Source organism: Desmodus rotundus, chromosome 3 (assembly GCF_022682495.2).
Source record: "Desmodus rotundus isolate HL8 chromosome 3, HLdesRot8A.1, whole genome shotgun sequence".
NCBI classification, from domain to species: Eukaryota; Metazoa; Chordata; class Mammalia; order Chiroptera; family Phyllostomidae; genus Desmodus; species Desmodus rotundus.
The window spans coordinates 53,152,271-53,169,359 of NC_071389.1; positions in this window are offsets into that span (position 1 = coordinate 53,152,271).

The window sequence follows — 17,089 nt, forward strand, 5'->3', positions numbered from 1 at the left end:
ACCCCCCTCACATCTGGCAAACATCAAAACACTCTCCGTATCCATGATTCTGTCTATTCTTGTTTGTTTTTTAGATTTAATTGTTGATAATGTATTTATTGCCATCTTATAGTTTCAATCTTTTTCTAAAGTAAGTCCTTTTAACATTTCATATAATAATGATTTGGTGATGATGAAATCCCTTAGTTTTTTTCTTGTCTGGGAAGCTCTTTATCTGTCCTTCGATTCTAAATGATAGCTTTGCTAGGTAGAGTAATCTAGGTTGTAGGTCCTTGATTTTCATCACTTTCGATTCTTCTTGCCAATCCCTTCTAGCCTGCAAAGTTTCTTTTGAGCAATCAGCCAACAGTCTTATGGGAACTCCTCTGTAGGTAACTAACTTCTTTTCTCTTGCTGCTTTTAAGGTTCTGTTTCTTTCACCTTTGGCATTTTAATGATGATGTGTCTTGGAATAGGCCTCTTTGAATCCATCTTGTTTGAGACCCTCTGTGCTTCCTAGACTTGCATGTCTATTTCCTTCACCAAATGAGGGAAGTTTTCTTTCATTATTTTTTCAAATAAATTTCCAATTTCTTGCTCTTTTATTCTCCTTCTGGCACCCCTTTGATGAGAATGTTGGATCTTTTGAAGTTGTCCCAGAGGCAGCTTACACTATTCTTGGATTTTTGGATTTTTTTTTTCTTCTTTTTTCTGAAAGGTTGTTTTTTGCTTCCTTATATTCCAAACCATTGATTTAATTCTCAGCTTCATCCACTCTTCTGTTGTTTCACTGTAAATTTTTCTTTATTTCAATTAGTGTATCCTTTGCTTCTGACTGGATCTTTTTTATGCTGATGAGGTCCTCACTGAGTTCCTTGAGCACCCTTATAACCAGTGCTTTGAACTCTGCATCTGATAGATTCCATTTTGTTGAGTTCTTTTTCTGGAGTTTTTATCTGTTCTTTCATTTGGACCATGTTTCTTTGTCTCCTCATTTTGGCAGCCTCCCTGTGGTTGTTTCTATGTATTAGGTAAAGCTGCTATGACTCCCTGTCCTGGTAGTGTGGCCTAATGTATTTGGTGATCTCTAGGGCCCAGTGGCACAGGACCCTATTACCCAAACTGGGTACTTGAGATGCACCCTTCATGTGGGCTGAGTATACACTCCTCCTGTAGTTGATCCTTGATTGCAGTTGGCTAGTCAATGGGAGGGATTTACTCAGGCCAGGAAGCTGAAAGAACTGGCACTAACAACTGACCATCAATCTCTGCCATCCATGGAAGATTGTGCAGGGACTGGATGGTGGTGCTTCAAATGGTCTGTAGCTGTCCACTGGGTGCACTGGCCCTGGGTTTTCCCAGGTGGTACAGGCCAAGATCAGTCCCCACCTATGTTCTGCCCAGGGCCATCCTGCATGAGCTACAAAGTAATCTGCAGATGGCTGCTACTTGTACTGGGCTTGGAAGTTCCCAAGTGAAACCAAGCATGAATCTAGGCTGGCTGCTACTAGTGCTGAGCCCGGGGCTACTTAGCAAGAGGTACAAGAGCTGGGGACTCGCTGAGGCCAGCTGTTGTTTGTTTGAGAGAATTTAGGAAGTTGTGAAGCATGAGCCAAGACCAGCCATTCATATGGAAGAGCCACTGTTAACAGCTTGGGTGAGCTCAAAAGTTGGGTGGGGTGGAGCTTCAGGGGCTTTCAGGGAGGGACAAATAGTGTGAGCCAGGTTGATGGAGTCTCAGGCACCTGCCTGCCAGCTCTGTGGCTCTGTGAGGGGAGGGCTCAGAAAAGGAACAATGGCCTCTGCCCACCTTTCTGACTAGGAAAGAGCTGTCCCCCAGCTCTCACCCTGATGCCAGAATCTTAAATTCCTCCCTGTATGACATTGGTACCTTTCAAGCTGCTACCCTGGAGCTGGAGCTCAGAGGGAGTGAGTCTGATTAAGTCCATGTGTGGGTTCTTTAAGAGGAACTGATTGGGACTCTGGAAGTTTCTTCTGACTCAATCACCATTGGTTTATGCAGCAAGAAATGGGGACTTACCTTCCTGGCACTGTAACCCTAGGCTGGGGGACCTGGTGTGGGGCTGGGACTCCTCGCTCCCAAGATACCCCTCCTGAATTTTTACCCACCACACATGGGTGTGGGACCAGCCTGTTCAGCATCTCTGCATCTCTGTCCCTCCCACCAGTCTGGATGGATGTGGTTTCTTTAATTCCCTAGTTATGAGATTTCCATTCCGCTTGATTTCTGATGGTCCTGGGTGATGGTTGTACTATAGTTTAGTTGTAATTTTGATGTGGTTGTACAAGGAGGTGAGCTGTATTTACCCACTCCTCCATCTAGACCAAAAGTCCTAGAACCTCTTGTTTTCATTTTAAAATGAAGATGCTTTCACAGTATATTTTCAGAACAGAATCAAATTATAAAAATTAAATATTTAAAGAGAAATTACTAGTCAATTTCCTGTTATACTATAACAAACTGTTACTTTCTAAAAGTTTTCTTTTGCTAGATTGTTCCTTTCCCAGTTCTTTGGCTAGAAAGCAGAGGCTTTTGTTGACTTTTTTTTGTCTGAGCCCATTGGCATTTCTGGATTGCCAGCTTATCTAGTGCCCAGTCTGGGATGTGCAAGGTAAAAGGAGAACCCTGGGAACTCACCACTGTTTTTGCTTTTTAGGTCCTGAGGGCCCTAGCTGGTCCTCCTGCCTCTCTTCAGCTCTCAGAGTCATCTTAATGTTTTTTATATAATATTGAGTATTTAGTTGTACTTAGTGGGAAGGAACAGGAGAAAGTATATATACTCCATCTTCCCAGAATTGAAGTCTGTATTTTTTAATTATTGACAATATCACAAGGTTGGGGTATGGTTGAAGACACTTCGGAACCCATCCACGTTGCCACAGATTGCTTTATTTAGTGCTACTCCCATCTCCCAGCCTGCATGCCCAATGGAGAAGCTTTGTAGCCCATGGTGGAGATAGGTGGGTGTTTCCCAAACGGCCTCAGAATTACCCAGGTAGGATGGAGCATGGGGGGCTGCATCCTAAAACGCTGACTCCTGGGTCCCACCATATATCTCTCAAGCCAGAATCTTCAATCTGGGGGTGTAGGAATCTTTATTGTTTAAACTCATCCAAGTGATTCTGATAAAATTAGCTCACACTTGTAGAATCCACTGGTAACAGAGTTAATCCTGAAGTTATTAAAGAGCAATTAAAGATTTTGTAATAAAAAGGGAACATGGTTGGATGTTGCCATGTACCTATGTCAAAGACTTTGTGTATACACATTATAGAAGGGTAAGCAGGAGCTTCCCATATATTCATCAGTGAAGTCACTGTCTTTATCCTTAGACAAGGTCTAAGGCTGTTGCCAAGAGGAATGGCAACAGGTACAGCTGTGTCAGTTGAACTCTGCACAACTCCAGGAGGGGACATTCCCCATTAATGGCAATGCGAATGACACACCGTGAACTTGTGCAGTGCACATTCTTACATACTAACATACACAGCAGCAGCCTTGCCAGAGGGACTTTGGCCAGGAAAGAAATCTTACAGTCTTAGAATGTCTGGAACATTTCTTCTAATTTAATGAGTAGAATATGGAAAACTTTGCAATTCAGGTAGATGGAAAGAGTACAGTAATGATTTAAAAATAAGCCTTACGTACATAGGACCTGTAGGAAAAGTGGTGGGGTGGGGGTGGGGAAAAGTGTCCTGTGGTGGAATGACTATGCATTTTGCTGTTTAGAAATATCTCTAAGGGGCTCATAATTCATTGACTTTCCTTCATTCATTTAAACTTATCCCTGAGGAACCTATGAATTCCAAAGTTCTATAGCCTGAGTACATGCATGAGAATCTGGAAGAGAGGAGCTGCCTCCTAATCCCGTTACCTAGGGTAACAGAGCTACCCTGGACCTCTTAGGCAGTAGATAAGGGAGACCAGGTGCTGGCCACCACACCAAGAAGATTTTGAACCCCACTAATTCCTTGGCATCTCTAATATATTTTATTTATGTATTCAATCCACATCAGTGATCAAAACTATTAATAACTGAAAGTGGGCAATTCAGTAATAATTTAATATGTAATATCACTTATTGAGAAATACTTTGTGGTTTATTTTCATTGTTGTTGATCTATCCAAAATAAAGAAATATTTTTCCTTGCCTAGGATGGAGGCAGGCATTTTGTTCAGAAGGCCTGGATTCTCCATTTCTCTGTACCACCTATGAGTTAACAATAGTTGATTTTTGAACAATGCAAGAGTTTTAGAGCTACCAACCCTCTGCACAGTCGAAAATTTTAATATAATTTTTGACTCCCTGAAAACTTAAATACTAATAGCCTACAGTTGCCTGGAAGCCTCACCAGTAACAAACAGTAGATTTAACATGTATTTTCTTGGTTATATGTATTATATACTATATTCTTATAATAAAGCAAACTAGAGAAAATAAAATGTTATTAAGAAAATTATAAGAGAAAATACATTTACAGTATTTATGGAAAAAAATCTAAATATAAGTGAACCCATATTTTTCAAGGGTCAACTGTACTTTTGTGTTCTAGAAGAGAAAAGAAAGAATTTGTCAGACTTGTTGAGAAATGGGGAGGGAATCTAAGAAACATGTTTTTGTTCTTGAAACTCTGAGCCAAGGTCATAAACTACTGGCCAAGGAATAGGCAGGCAGATGTGTTTTGTTTGGCCTACACTGAGAGTATTTTAACTAATTGAGCCAATATTTTAAAATATGATGACTTCATTTTTTTAAAATGTACATCTCTAGATCTTCTTTAAAAATTGCAAGATCTGGCTACCCTAGGCCCACATTCCCACACGACAACACTTAGCAGAGCTAAGAACTGGCTGTCCCTTGGGATAAAGCTTGTTTTCCTGCTCACCACAGTCACAGCACCCCCTACTGGCTCCCACACTTAACTGCTGCAATTATTCCACCTTCAATGCCTGGTCCTGTGGGCACCAGCATTAGCAACCCCACGTTAGAACGTTGGGGAGAATGAAACTATATTATGATGTTAGTATGTTATACAGTAAGTAAGATATTTGAGCAGGAATAGCTACATAATTTTCAAAGGCCAGTGCAAAATGAAAATGTGGGACCCCTTGTTAAAAATTATTTAAGAAATACAAAAAGCAACAATTGAGCATTAAGTCAAGTAGGGGGGAGGGAACGCTAGAAAGCATGGAGCCTTGTGCAACTACACAGGTTACACACCCATGAAGTGGTCCCGGATTGGAGGCTTGGTTCTTCAAGAAGAGGGGAATGGGTGCCAGGGTATTTAACCCTCTTCCCCCCATTAAGAAAGGGGCAGAACGCTGCGGGTTCTGTGATGTGCCCAATCTTGATTGGCGCTTGATTGCATGCAACATCCCTGAGGTGGCAGGACCACAGGTAGCTTTTTAAGAGCCTGCAAGAACTGAGTGTTTTGGAAGCTAAGGCAAAGGTCTCAGCAGCTAAGGTCTTTAGTTCTAAGACCTCAGTTCTAAGGTCTTCCCATAAAACAAGTGAAATGGAGTCTTCTTCAGAACCACCTAATTGCAAACAGAGCAATGTAGTAATGGCCACAATGTTTTGAACTGGCTTTAATTTGGTTGCTGGAAGGGGAATAAATCTAACAATGCCATGTAAGGCTTATTATAAGGAATATTTTTGGGTTGGGATTTTTGGCATTTAAAAATGGGCTTTGACCCTCGAGCCTCTCTCTCCTTCCTCTGCTTTAATGTACTCTAAACACGCAAGCTTGTCTCAATGAAAAAAATTTTAATACCCATAAATGCTTATGTTCTTAAACTCAACAATTTAATGTCTTGGATTTTTATGCACATGGTTCTTGCTAAACATTCATTTTTCAGCCCTTTTTCTTTTTGTTTTTAAAATGGTTCAATTTAAACTTTCACTTTAACCCATTGTACATGTTACCATTCATTTATTTAATTTAATAGATTGTTTTAGAGCAGTTTTAGGTTTACAGCAATATTGAGAAGCACAGAGAGTTCCCATATACTCCCCTTAAATATTTTCTATATATAAAGTGTCAGATGAAAATACTGACAGATTTACATATTTCTTCCTTCCCAATTTGAATGCCTTTTATTTCTTTTTCTTGCCTGATTGCTCTGGCAGGGACTTCTGATACTATGCTGAATAAAAGTGATGCGAGTGGACATCTTTGTCTTGTTCTTGATCTTAGAGGAAAAGATTTTAGCTTTTCGCTGTTGACCATGATGTTAGCTATGGGCTTGTTATAAAAGGCCTTTATTATATTGGGTGTGTTTCCTTTATATCCACTTTTTTTAGTGTTTATATATATATAAACACTAAAATATATATATATTTTATATATATATATTGACATATATATATATAATATATATATATTTATATATATATGGATGTTTAATTTTATCAAATGCTTTTTCTGTATTTATTGAGATGATCATATGATTTTTATTTATCATTCATTTTGTTTTTGTCATGTATCATATTGTTTGATTTGCATGCTGAATCATCCTTGTATCCCTGAAATAATCCCACTTGGTCATAGTGTGTGATCCTTTTTGAACTATTACAATTCATAAATGCATTGTATGAATGAGAGTTCAAGATCATTATCTAATTTATTGTTTTCCACACAAATGACAAAATTCCCAATCAAATTTATTACTATTCATTTCTTGGAAAAATATTTGCAATATGGTCAATAAAATTGGTAGTGGAAAAAAAGTTCAGGGAGCACTGTGTGCACAATATCATGCTTTATATCTGACAAAATATCCAAATTTCCAGACCCAGCATTCAAGGTTCTGAGATATACTTTGTGACTAACAGTGATAAGTTCTGTTTTTTGTTTGTTTTTTTTATGGCAAGCTTTAAAAAAACTACTTATTTTGAAATAATTTCAAATCTATCTATAGAAAAGTAATATATTTATAAACTTTTTTTCTGAAACTGTTAAAGGTACTATGCTTCTCTACTCTTAAAGATGTCAGGGTATCTTTCTTTAGACTGAGACTAATCTAAACACAATTATAAAAATCAGGAAATTCAACATTTATACAACAATTATATAACTGATGCAGACCCTGGCCAGCAGGGTCCATGTGTTGTGGCTGCGATGGACAAATTCACATGGACTACAGAAGTCCTGTGGAGAAAAGGGAGGGCAGGGACACTCTCTAAGTGAGAGAGAGGGCCCCAACCCCTGCCTGGACAGGCTTTTGTTGTTTTTCTGGATACATTACATTGAGGATGGTCCTCATTTACTATACACAGGTTTGCAGTAGGTGATTACCTTTTACAGATAACAAAGGAAAGAATGTTGCTAATTACTTCAAAGAGAAGGATGTTACAGATCAAGGAGCAAAGTGGTTGAACTGGTTACACTCCATACTTGGGAGGTTTAGCACAGACTTTAGGAAGTTACTTTAAAGATACTCAGTAAACATTTGCTGTCTCAATCCAGGGTGAGGGAGTTTTAGCAAAAGCAAGCCTCATAGCATCCTAGGTACAATGCAGGCCTGATTCCCCACAGGAGAACCTATCCATGGGTGTGGGTCCTGTGTGCTAGACCTCACTCCCCACTGGCCTTTCTCAGTGGGGGCTGGACTACAATTCCCCATGCCACGTGGGATAGTTCCCTATATATAACCTTCAAATCATATTCAAATTTCATCAATTTTCCTGAAGATGTTGTTCCTAGCAATTTGTTTTTATGGTCCGCTGTCCAATTTAGGAATGTGAATTGCATTTAGTTTTCATGTTTCTTTAGTCTCATTTAATCATCAATAATTTGATAAGCCTTTATCTTTCACAACCTTGACATTTTGAGAAATACCCAAAGCTTTTTTTAATAGCAATCAACTTATATTTTTCATGAATTTATCATAATTAAATTCCAGGTATGCATTTTTGTCAAGAACACTACATAAGTGATGTATTCTTGTCAATCACTTTGAGAGGCACATGCCCTCAGTTTGTCCCACCATTGGTGACACTGGGTTTGATCATTTGGTGACTGTGGTATCTGCCAGGTTTCTCTACTGTAAAGGTAATTTTATTCTTTTTGTATTAGTAAGAAATTTGTAGGTTGCTATACTTTGAGAATATGTAAATAACGTGTTCCTCATCAAATTTTATATACTAGTTTCAGCATCTGTTGACAATTCTTGTCTGAATCAGCTATTGCTATGATGACTTTGATTGCAAAATAATAATTTGCTATTTTCATTATTTCTTCCACATTTATTAGTTGACATTCCATTTTTAGAGAAAACTCCCTCTTCACCATGTGTGTGCGTGATCAGTATGGACTCAGGGATTCTCATTTCAGCCAATGGGTTATAATCCATCGCTGTTATTCTTTATTTTAATGCTTATATTTTCCCAGATTTGGACAGTAGGAGTCACTTCACACTGGCTCCTGTGCTCTTGTCATGCCCCCTTCAGGATGTGAGCATTTCCGAATTACTCCACACTACATGTTCCAGGTTCGTTGCAGCATAGAATCAGTGGAAGAGCTGTAGTCCCTTTTGTTCAGAAACTACATTCGGAACACTAGGTGTGTTCATGACAGCAAGTTTTTTAATAATTATGGAATGATTCGTCAGTGTACGATAATCAGTACGTGATAATTATTCAAAGGTTGGATCTTGCAGTTTACATCATCCTGTGATGTGTTGACAGAAATGACATCTAAGACTGTTTACTAAGTTCATTTCTCTGTGATGTAGCAGCAGGAATGTTCATATTGTTACATGGAAATGCTGTCTCATTACATTCATCTAATGAATTCCTTTGTTCCTCAGCTCTTCATGACTTAATACTACCCTCACCCATTTTCCAGGATAGGGTAAGACTTAAGTAAGCCGCTTGAAACCCCTTGGAGAAAAGCACTATACAGAGATCAAGAAATTCTGGCTAATTTTATTTTACTTAACAATTGCCAATAACTTACTCAAACCACCTGTTAATCTTGCAGCTAATCTGTACTGATACTTTAAAATGAGGTAAAAGCAAATGAGTAAGTCATGTGAACTAGCCAATGTCTCCCACAGCAACAGGCATGTAGTCAAATTGAAGTTCAATGTATTAGTTCTACAAAGGGAGCAAAGAAACAATGCCCCTACTCGCTGTCTAGATTTTTCCCAAGCGGCCACCAGGTGGCAGAGGACTACACACAGCAGACCGGGCAGAGCAGTTTGCACCTCCTGTAAGGCGGAGGTGGTAAGTGTGGGCTTTGGCTGGATTTACTTTTCTTACATAGCCAATCCCAGAATACTTTGATGTTTTTACTCTTAACTGCTATTTAGAAATAAAAAACTCTGCCACTTATTCTATTATAATTTAGTCACTTGGCATTTTAATAGCAAAAGCTATATATCCAGAGGTTTTCACCTTTGTTGTTCCAGTACGTTATTTAAAATCACAGTTTATCTAAAGCGTGAAATAAAATAAATATTGTGAATAAGCTTCACTTAAAATTTTTGGTAAACTTGAGTCAAAATCTAAATATAGTTAGAATGGTCATATCTAAATTTTTTCACAAATAAAATATATGTATAAAAATTCATAATAAAATTAATTTTTTGACAAATCCAAAAATGAATCTATATATTGGTTTATGGGTAGGCCTCTAAGGAAATTGCTGTATGAAATCTACAGGTGTTCTAGAAAAAGAATGGGTAATTGTAGTTACATTTATCAGGATTATAGTGTTCCATGTCAAATTTTTTCTTTAGAATTTTTAATGTTACTATTCCTCATGCAGTCCTATTTGTCCTTTATGTTAAATGTAATGTTCAATATTTAGACAGCTTGTAGCAAAATTGACACATCTACATTCAATCACCAAGTCTATATACAGTCTGTCGCGGTTGGTGTCGAGCAATCATTCTCACACTGCTGTTCCCTGACTCAGACGACAGCGTATTCTTGGTCCCGTACAGCCATCGACAGATTATCTGGGACCCCTTGATTCTGAGGGACTTTTGTGACACTGGATTTTCTTTATGATTGTGTGTGTAACGTGTAAATAGTACACTTTCAGTTTAGAGAGCCATGCTGCGAATTTCAAAATAAAGCACGACTGGGGACTTTAGCCTACAATTGTGGTTTGGTGGCAAAAAAAAAAAAAGTAGAAATAAAGTAAGAAAATATGGAAGTGAAGCTTGGTAGGAAATAGTGTCCCTTAATACAAAGATAAAGATCATCACATGCGGAGAAATTTTAGCAGTTGTTTTCCTGCTACTGCTATTCTGTGTTAGATGCAGTTTCAGTGACTTCCGGTTTATCCTGACAATCTCTAGTTTACACTTTGCACTTGAAAAAACAAAGGAACATTTTTCTTAAATATTACAAACTTCTGGAAGTACTTGGCATGTTTTCCTCTGTGAACTTATGTGTCTTGCTTTCTTGCTTGGGTCTCCGTTTTGGATCCTAATCTTAACTGTTTCCCCAGTCTTCTAAGTGGGAAAGGGTTATCTGTGAGGACATTTTTTCACTCCAGGAATGAAAAATAGTGCTTTAAAAGGGTTACATTTTGTCAGCTGTTTCTAGAGTCCTGTCTTTTTTCCGCCTTTCCATATTTTTAAAACTGAAAAGCTCCATGCGATGCCCGGGCTCCCGCTTGGTCCCGCAGTGGGCTGCTGCCCCGTGGGTGCGGAGCAGTCTAAATATAGGAATGAGTGCAGAGCTTGCATCGGTTCCAGTCTCATGCCTTGTGTCTATGGAAAATACACGATTCGATTTAATTACACAATCCGTCATTCTCTCAGACAGGGCTTCCAACAGGGCCAAACGATTCTGAAGCGGGTTCGTCTTTTCTCTCTCTCTCTTTCTTTTTTTAAAGAGGGCTAATCAGGAGGGATTTGTGATATTGAAATCACTGAGGTAATTATGAATGATTTTGTGCAATTCAACATGAAAAATTTCTCCCTAAAGCCCCAAATCTTTGAATCTATTTTGTTTTAAAATAATGGAAGTTTGTTGCTTTACTTACCTATCGTACTAGTGCTATGCATGGGTACCTCAAATGCCAAAAATGGATGTAGGTTCCTGCAAAGAAAGATGAATAGATTGCAAGTGACAATAAGACCTGACACATAATGTGCCTCTAGGAGCAGAAATTTCCACAGGGGAATTTATTCCATGAAAATAATGTTAATAATGGATTTCAACGCTGAGATTTTTCATTGTTTCTTTACAATCAGAGAAGAAAAACTTTTTCAGAAAACTTTCCATGGTCTGTTGGCATGAACATTATTTTTTGCTACTAAAGTAGAAACTAGTAATTACATTTTTTAAATGACACTCTGTAATTACATATTTTAAATATGAATCCTGATGTTTAATTAGGTCATATGACTGTAATATCAGCTCACATTAGCAGCAGATTACCAAATCCTAGCAATTCATCTTTAGAGAAATACAAGAAGAAAAGGCTGTTGTAATTGTGATACTTAAATAGAATAAACCATAATGCAGTACAATATTCTTTAAATATTTAATGTTTACTAATGTTATTGAGTAATGAAGTTTATTATCATGGCATATTCTTCCTATATAATTACTCTGCTTGCAATGAGCACGTAAGAAGCAGCACGGTGTTTTTTGCTTCCAGGAAAGCTTACAAATTAAGCTCAGAGTAGAATTCAAAACATATATTTAAAGATGGTTTTGTATATTTTTAATATGCATACATATGTAGTATTCAATTTTTTTCTGGAATTAATTTCATTGTGCTTGGATGTTAGGTAATTTTTATTTTTTAACTTATATCATAAATCTGTATTTTTATTAGCTTCTATGTTCACTTTTTTCTAATTTTCACTGATAAATAATGCAGTGCAAAGTAAACCTCTTATATTTAACATAAGTATCTATCATTTGCAATCAATAGTTTCTAAAGTGCTTAAACATATGCCTAGATTTTCGTATCTCAATGTTTGATTTTACATTTATTACAATGAATTTGGGTTTTTAGTTCATTTTTGTTCAAATCCCCCCTTCTATAAATCACACTGGCTGGTATTTATTAGTTTTATTTATTTGCCACAAACACAAAAAAAATGTCACAATAGAGTTTATTCATTTTTTAATCTTAATGCGATCCTCTTTCAGGAGTATTTTTCTTAGTAAAGAGACCCCTTTAAAATATATGTCTTGCATTTCTTTGATACCTTAATATTATTCCTTAATGTTACGTTTTCTCCCCCAAATTTACTCTTTAAGATACAAAATTTAACTGTTAAACAGCTACCAAATTCAATTGTGTAGATTTACTGATACAAAAGCTTTTGAATACTTATAAATATTAAAGCCTCCTTACAACGTGTCCAATGATTTACACAGTCAAAACAATTGAGTACTTTTCCATTCAGTTCATAAAAGCTAGGATTTCCTATATATACGTTACTTTACTGCTCAAGAAGCCAGTCTTGAAATTGTTCCACACACATTGTCTTGACAATGCTACCAGAATTTTTATTAAAAAATCCTGCCTTTCTCCCCTTGTAGCTACATCTGCTCTCATAGCTATAAATATATATTTTGTAATGAGAGAAAATTCCTTTCTGAATGACAAAAATTTAATATTGCTTGAGTGGATCTGAGGATTAGATATTTTATGTAATGGGCAAGAGAAGAGAGATTGACTTTATCACACACTTTGCATCTTTTTTGCATTTGATAAAGCAGCTAATTGTACTACAAACAGTGGCAAAATGTGTGTGCTAATATTACTATACTTATAAATGATATCTGGTGCTTGCAATTCACTCTAAGAAATCTATTTCCTAACACTAGGGGTCATTTTAGCTTGTAGTAATACAATAAGAATTTTAGTTTTAATAAAAGAGAAGGTCAGGAATATATTTCCTAGAAAAGCACTGTCCTGGAAAAACATTTTCCTGGGCTCAGATCCCTAATTTTTCCCCTAGTTGGACTGTGAATAGATTCCATTACTTGGTCTAATTTAAAAAATGTCAAACAAAAGTGAGCTTTGAGTTTCTTATCTAAAGTTCATTTTTGTTAATCCTACTAATACGCTCAGGCTACTTTTGAGGGCACAGCGCCACATATCCCATTTTTGTCTGTGGTCGCTCTTTGTCAGTTTGGGGGTTTGCTTGGTCTTTTTCTTCAAGACCATGTCCCAATCTTCCTGAGCCTCAGTGAAAGTCTTCTGTATTTTTCACTCAATTTCAAAATGCTGTGAAATATAGCAAATGCATTCATTAGAATGGAGCTTTTTTCTTCCCATAACAAAATGAATACTTTCTGTTATGCTATCTCAGATTTCCCTACTCTTAAAAGTTTTTATAATTTCAAGCTCCTTCCTAAAATACTTTGTGTTCCCTCTCTGGGACTTAATAACATCAATTCCTTATTTTTTGTAAAATTCACTTTAAGGCCATGGTGCTGGACATGAAAGATAATATAAGGAAAATGTGCGTGTGTGTTTGTTTTAGAGTAGAATTATGTATTTTAAAATGTACTATAGATTATGTAATATGAATTATGATTTTGTTTATATTGAATGGAGTATGTAATTGCAAGCTATAAATCATTTCTAGGAATCTGCAAAAATAGCTTTCTTACTCTAGTTACACACATAAATAAAGATAGTTATATTTGTTTTTCTAAATCCAGTTTTAAAAATCTGCTTAAAATCTGTTGTGCTTCAGAAAGGATAACATATTCTGTTTAACATTTTCAATTGAAAATCAAAGTATTTCCTTTGATTCAAAAACTGGGTATATTTCCTATTTTTAGTATTTGTTAGACCTACGGAAAATACCAAAAGAATGTTACTTTTTCTACTAAAAATGAATATATGATAAAAATGTCCATTAAGCTTGCATTGATTCCCATGGCATGGAGTTCCACTTTTTCTAACTTAAACTCGAATTGTGGCCTGATTTTAAGTGTAGACAGGTCAGTCACACTGCTCAGAGCCCCGGCTGCAGAGGCCCGCGTTCCCCCCACCGAGCCCTTCTGCTGGCTGCCTACCTGAGGAGAAAAATGAAAGAACAACACCATGTTTTGGTTCCACTCCTAATTGCCCATTCTGTTTTAAGTAATCGGTCTTAATTTAGAAAATAAAAAAGCATAAAGTATATTTTCAATAGGTAAAGTGTTAATGTTCTCATACTTAAGGACAAAAGGGTTCTAAACTACAGTTTTATTACCAGGTTAATAGAAAGTGGCAAAACATGAAGAAACAACATTATTGCTCACACTATAGGCTCAACGTCGCATGTGGTCGATGTGAAGCATATCCCATCACAAAGTCACTGACGTCTGCATTATATGAGGCTAACATGCCACATTCTTAAAATACCCACAGTTTAAAGTCATCTGGAAGAATGATGTTGCAGGAATAGGATATAAGGCCAAAGGTATGGTGGCTGGCGTAAGAACAGCCAAGTTTTCATTTCATCTCTGTCATTTACCTGCTGTGTGACCTTTACGAAGTTACTACCCTTTCCCAGCTTTTGTTCCTCACTGCACAATAATTAAGAGGCTGAAAACTGCGGTCTCCACTCACTTCCCTATGTTGATGATTCAACAAATCTTTCAGGCCTGTACTCTTAACAGCTAATTTTCTTTCCCAGAAAGCAGCGTGGCCCTGACCTCCGCTGCACAATATTACATTAGCTGTGCATGCTCGACTGCTTTGTAACGAGAATACTGTGTACATACTGTGTGCCCGTGTCTTGCTCAGTAATGTAATCCTATTAATCTCCAAATGGCACCTATGTAAAAGGTACCTCACTTTTATGGATGTAGCGTGTTAATGAAGTGATGAATATGCTTATATTCATATTCATATATATTCATAGTCGCATGAATATGAATATATATTCATTCTAATGTAGAAGTTCACACATAAGAACGTCAAAAATAACTCTTTGTTACTTTGTTTCTAGTCACAGAAACCATACCTGAGCCAAATCCATTAACTCTGAAACCACTGAAAGAAAAACCCAGTGGAGCATTTAACAGTATTATTTTTTATGAAGTCAAATGCTCTAAAAGGTCAAAATCATTTTAAGCCAGTGATACTTGAGGACACTCACTCAAACTTAGTTTGGAATATTATGGGTAAAAGTGCATACAAAAATCAACACCACCTCTTCCTCCCTTTTTCTCTGGAGATCCACAAGTCTGACCATATTGGAACCTGTGACGTTGCATAAAATATCACCATTTTTACAAAACATATTTCCAGTATATATTAGTTACTGTTCTAGAATGGCAGCAAAGGGATTTGATGTCGTGAAAATGGTAGCCCCGCAAAGAAACACATTACCAAAGCAACTCCATTCTACCCTCCTCCCTCCCCCTGAAATAATAACAATTTGCTAAATTGTTGGGAAGTTGTTATAATTCCTTCTCCAAATTATTACTCGCCCTTTAGATTAGAAATGAGGCCAGGGTTAGCAATCAGCTATAAATGGTAGGATTTTTCAAGTAAGAAGCACTTGTCTGATTGTGAAGTGGAGGCCATTACTGCCTTGATTGGGTCTTTTTTTTTTTTTTTCAGCCTGCTTGATTTGTGGTTGAGAGCGCACATTCACTCCTGTACTGTAGCAATCAGAGCCTCCCCCTCTCGTTTTTTGCTCAGCGATTTAGGGTCCACTACTTTGGCACAGCTGCCACCTTTTAGCCTCCATCATGCAGAATATATCCTTTTAAAAAAAGGATGGGGGATTGTAGCAGGTAACTGATGTACGTTTGGCTTCTTGGTGTGCCTATTTTATATTTTCAGAGAGAACTTTTTCACTCAACAACAATCATGTTGGAACTTGGACTTCTACACTCAATAAATAAGTTTGGACAGAGACTCGAAGCTTGTTAGAGCTTATTCTCTATTTATTTATCCCACCAGAAACAAACAAGCAAAAGCAGGCAGGGGGACACAAGCATGCCAGGACACAGGCGTTCTAGGGCACATTTCACTTCAGCACTGGCCCAGCCTGTGTTCTCTGGGAAATGATACAAAAACAAGAGTTTTTTTTCTTTGCTTTTGTTTTGGAGGTTCTTTCATAAGTTTTGCACCAGATTAAAGAGTCTGCAAAGAATATAACAGAATCTTGAGATACCTAGGAAGAGAATTGCTGAGTCATATGGTAAATCTATGTTTAACTTCAGAAACTGCCAGACTGTTTTGCAAAATGGCTGCATCATTTTCTATTCCCACCAGCAATGTACAAGAGTTCCAATTTCACTACGTTCTTGCCAACACTTGTTACTGTCCATCTTTTTTCTTATAGCCATTCTGGTGGGTGAAAAATTGATATTATTGTGGTTTCCATTTGAATTTCCCTACTGACTAATGATGATGAGAACTTTTTAATGGGCTTGTTTTCTGTTTATGTATTCCTTTTGAGAAATGTCTTCAAATCCTTTGCCCTTTTTCGTTTTTTCTTACTGTTGACCTGTAAGAGTTCTTTAAACATTCTGGATACAAGGGCCTTGTTGGATATGATTTGCAAATATTTTTCTCCCAGTCTGTGGGTTGACTTATCACTGTCCTGCTAATGTCTTTGAACCACAATAATTTTTAATTTTGAGCAAATCTCCTTTGAACTCTTAATGGAGCACAACATTTCATCAGTTCTAATGTAATTATTTAAAGAGTCAGAGAGGAAGAGAAGTGAAAGGTTAAAAACAAAATCAGTAATTATAGTTGGGTCAGTTTGAGAAAATGAAGAAATTGTTTTTCTAATTCCTTTCCTTTAAAATAATCTGAAAGCTTTCATTAGGAGAAAACATTTTGTTTGGTTTTTAACTCTTCATTGCTAACTTTATGTGGGTCATCGCAATCTTGTCTTAGCCAGGGAGCCAGCAATTCGAAATTCAGCCCTGCCCAGGTCACACATGGTTTTGAACGAGGTATGTATACAAATGAAGCCAAAGCTGCACGCTCTCCCCTTGTGCTGCCACCTCTGAGTGACGGTAAATCTCTGAAGGAAAAATCAGGAAGCCAAGAAGCTTATTCTCAGGCAGGAGACCCTGAGTTTTGCCCTCCCATGCCCACTGCTTCTACCTTATTTGTGAAATGCCTTCTTCTTAGGTTTACC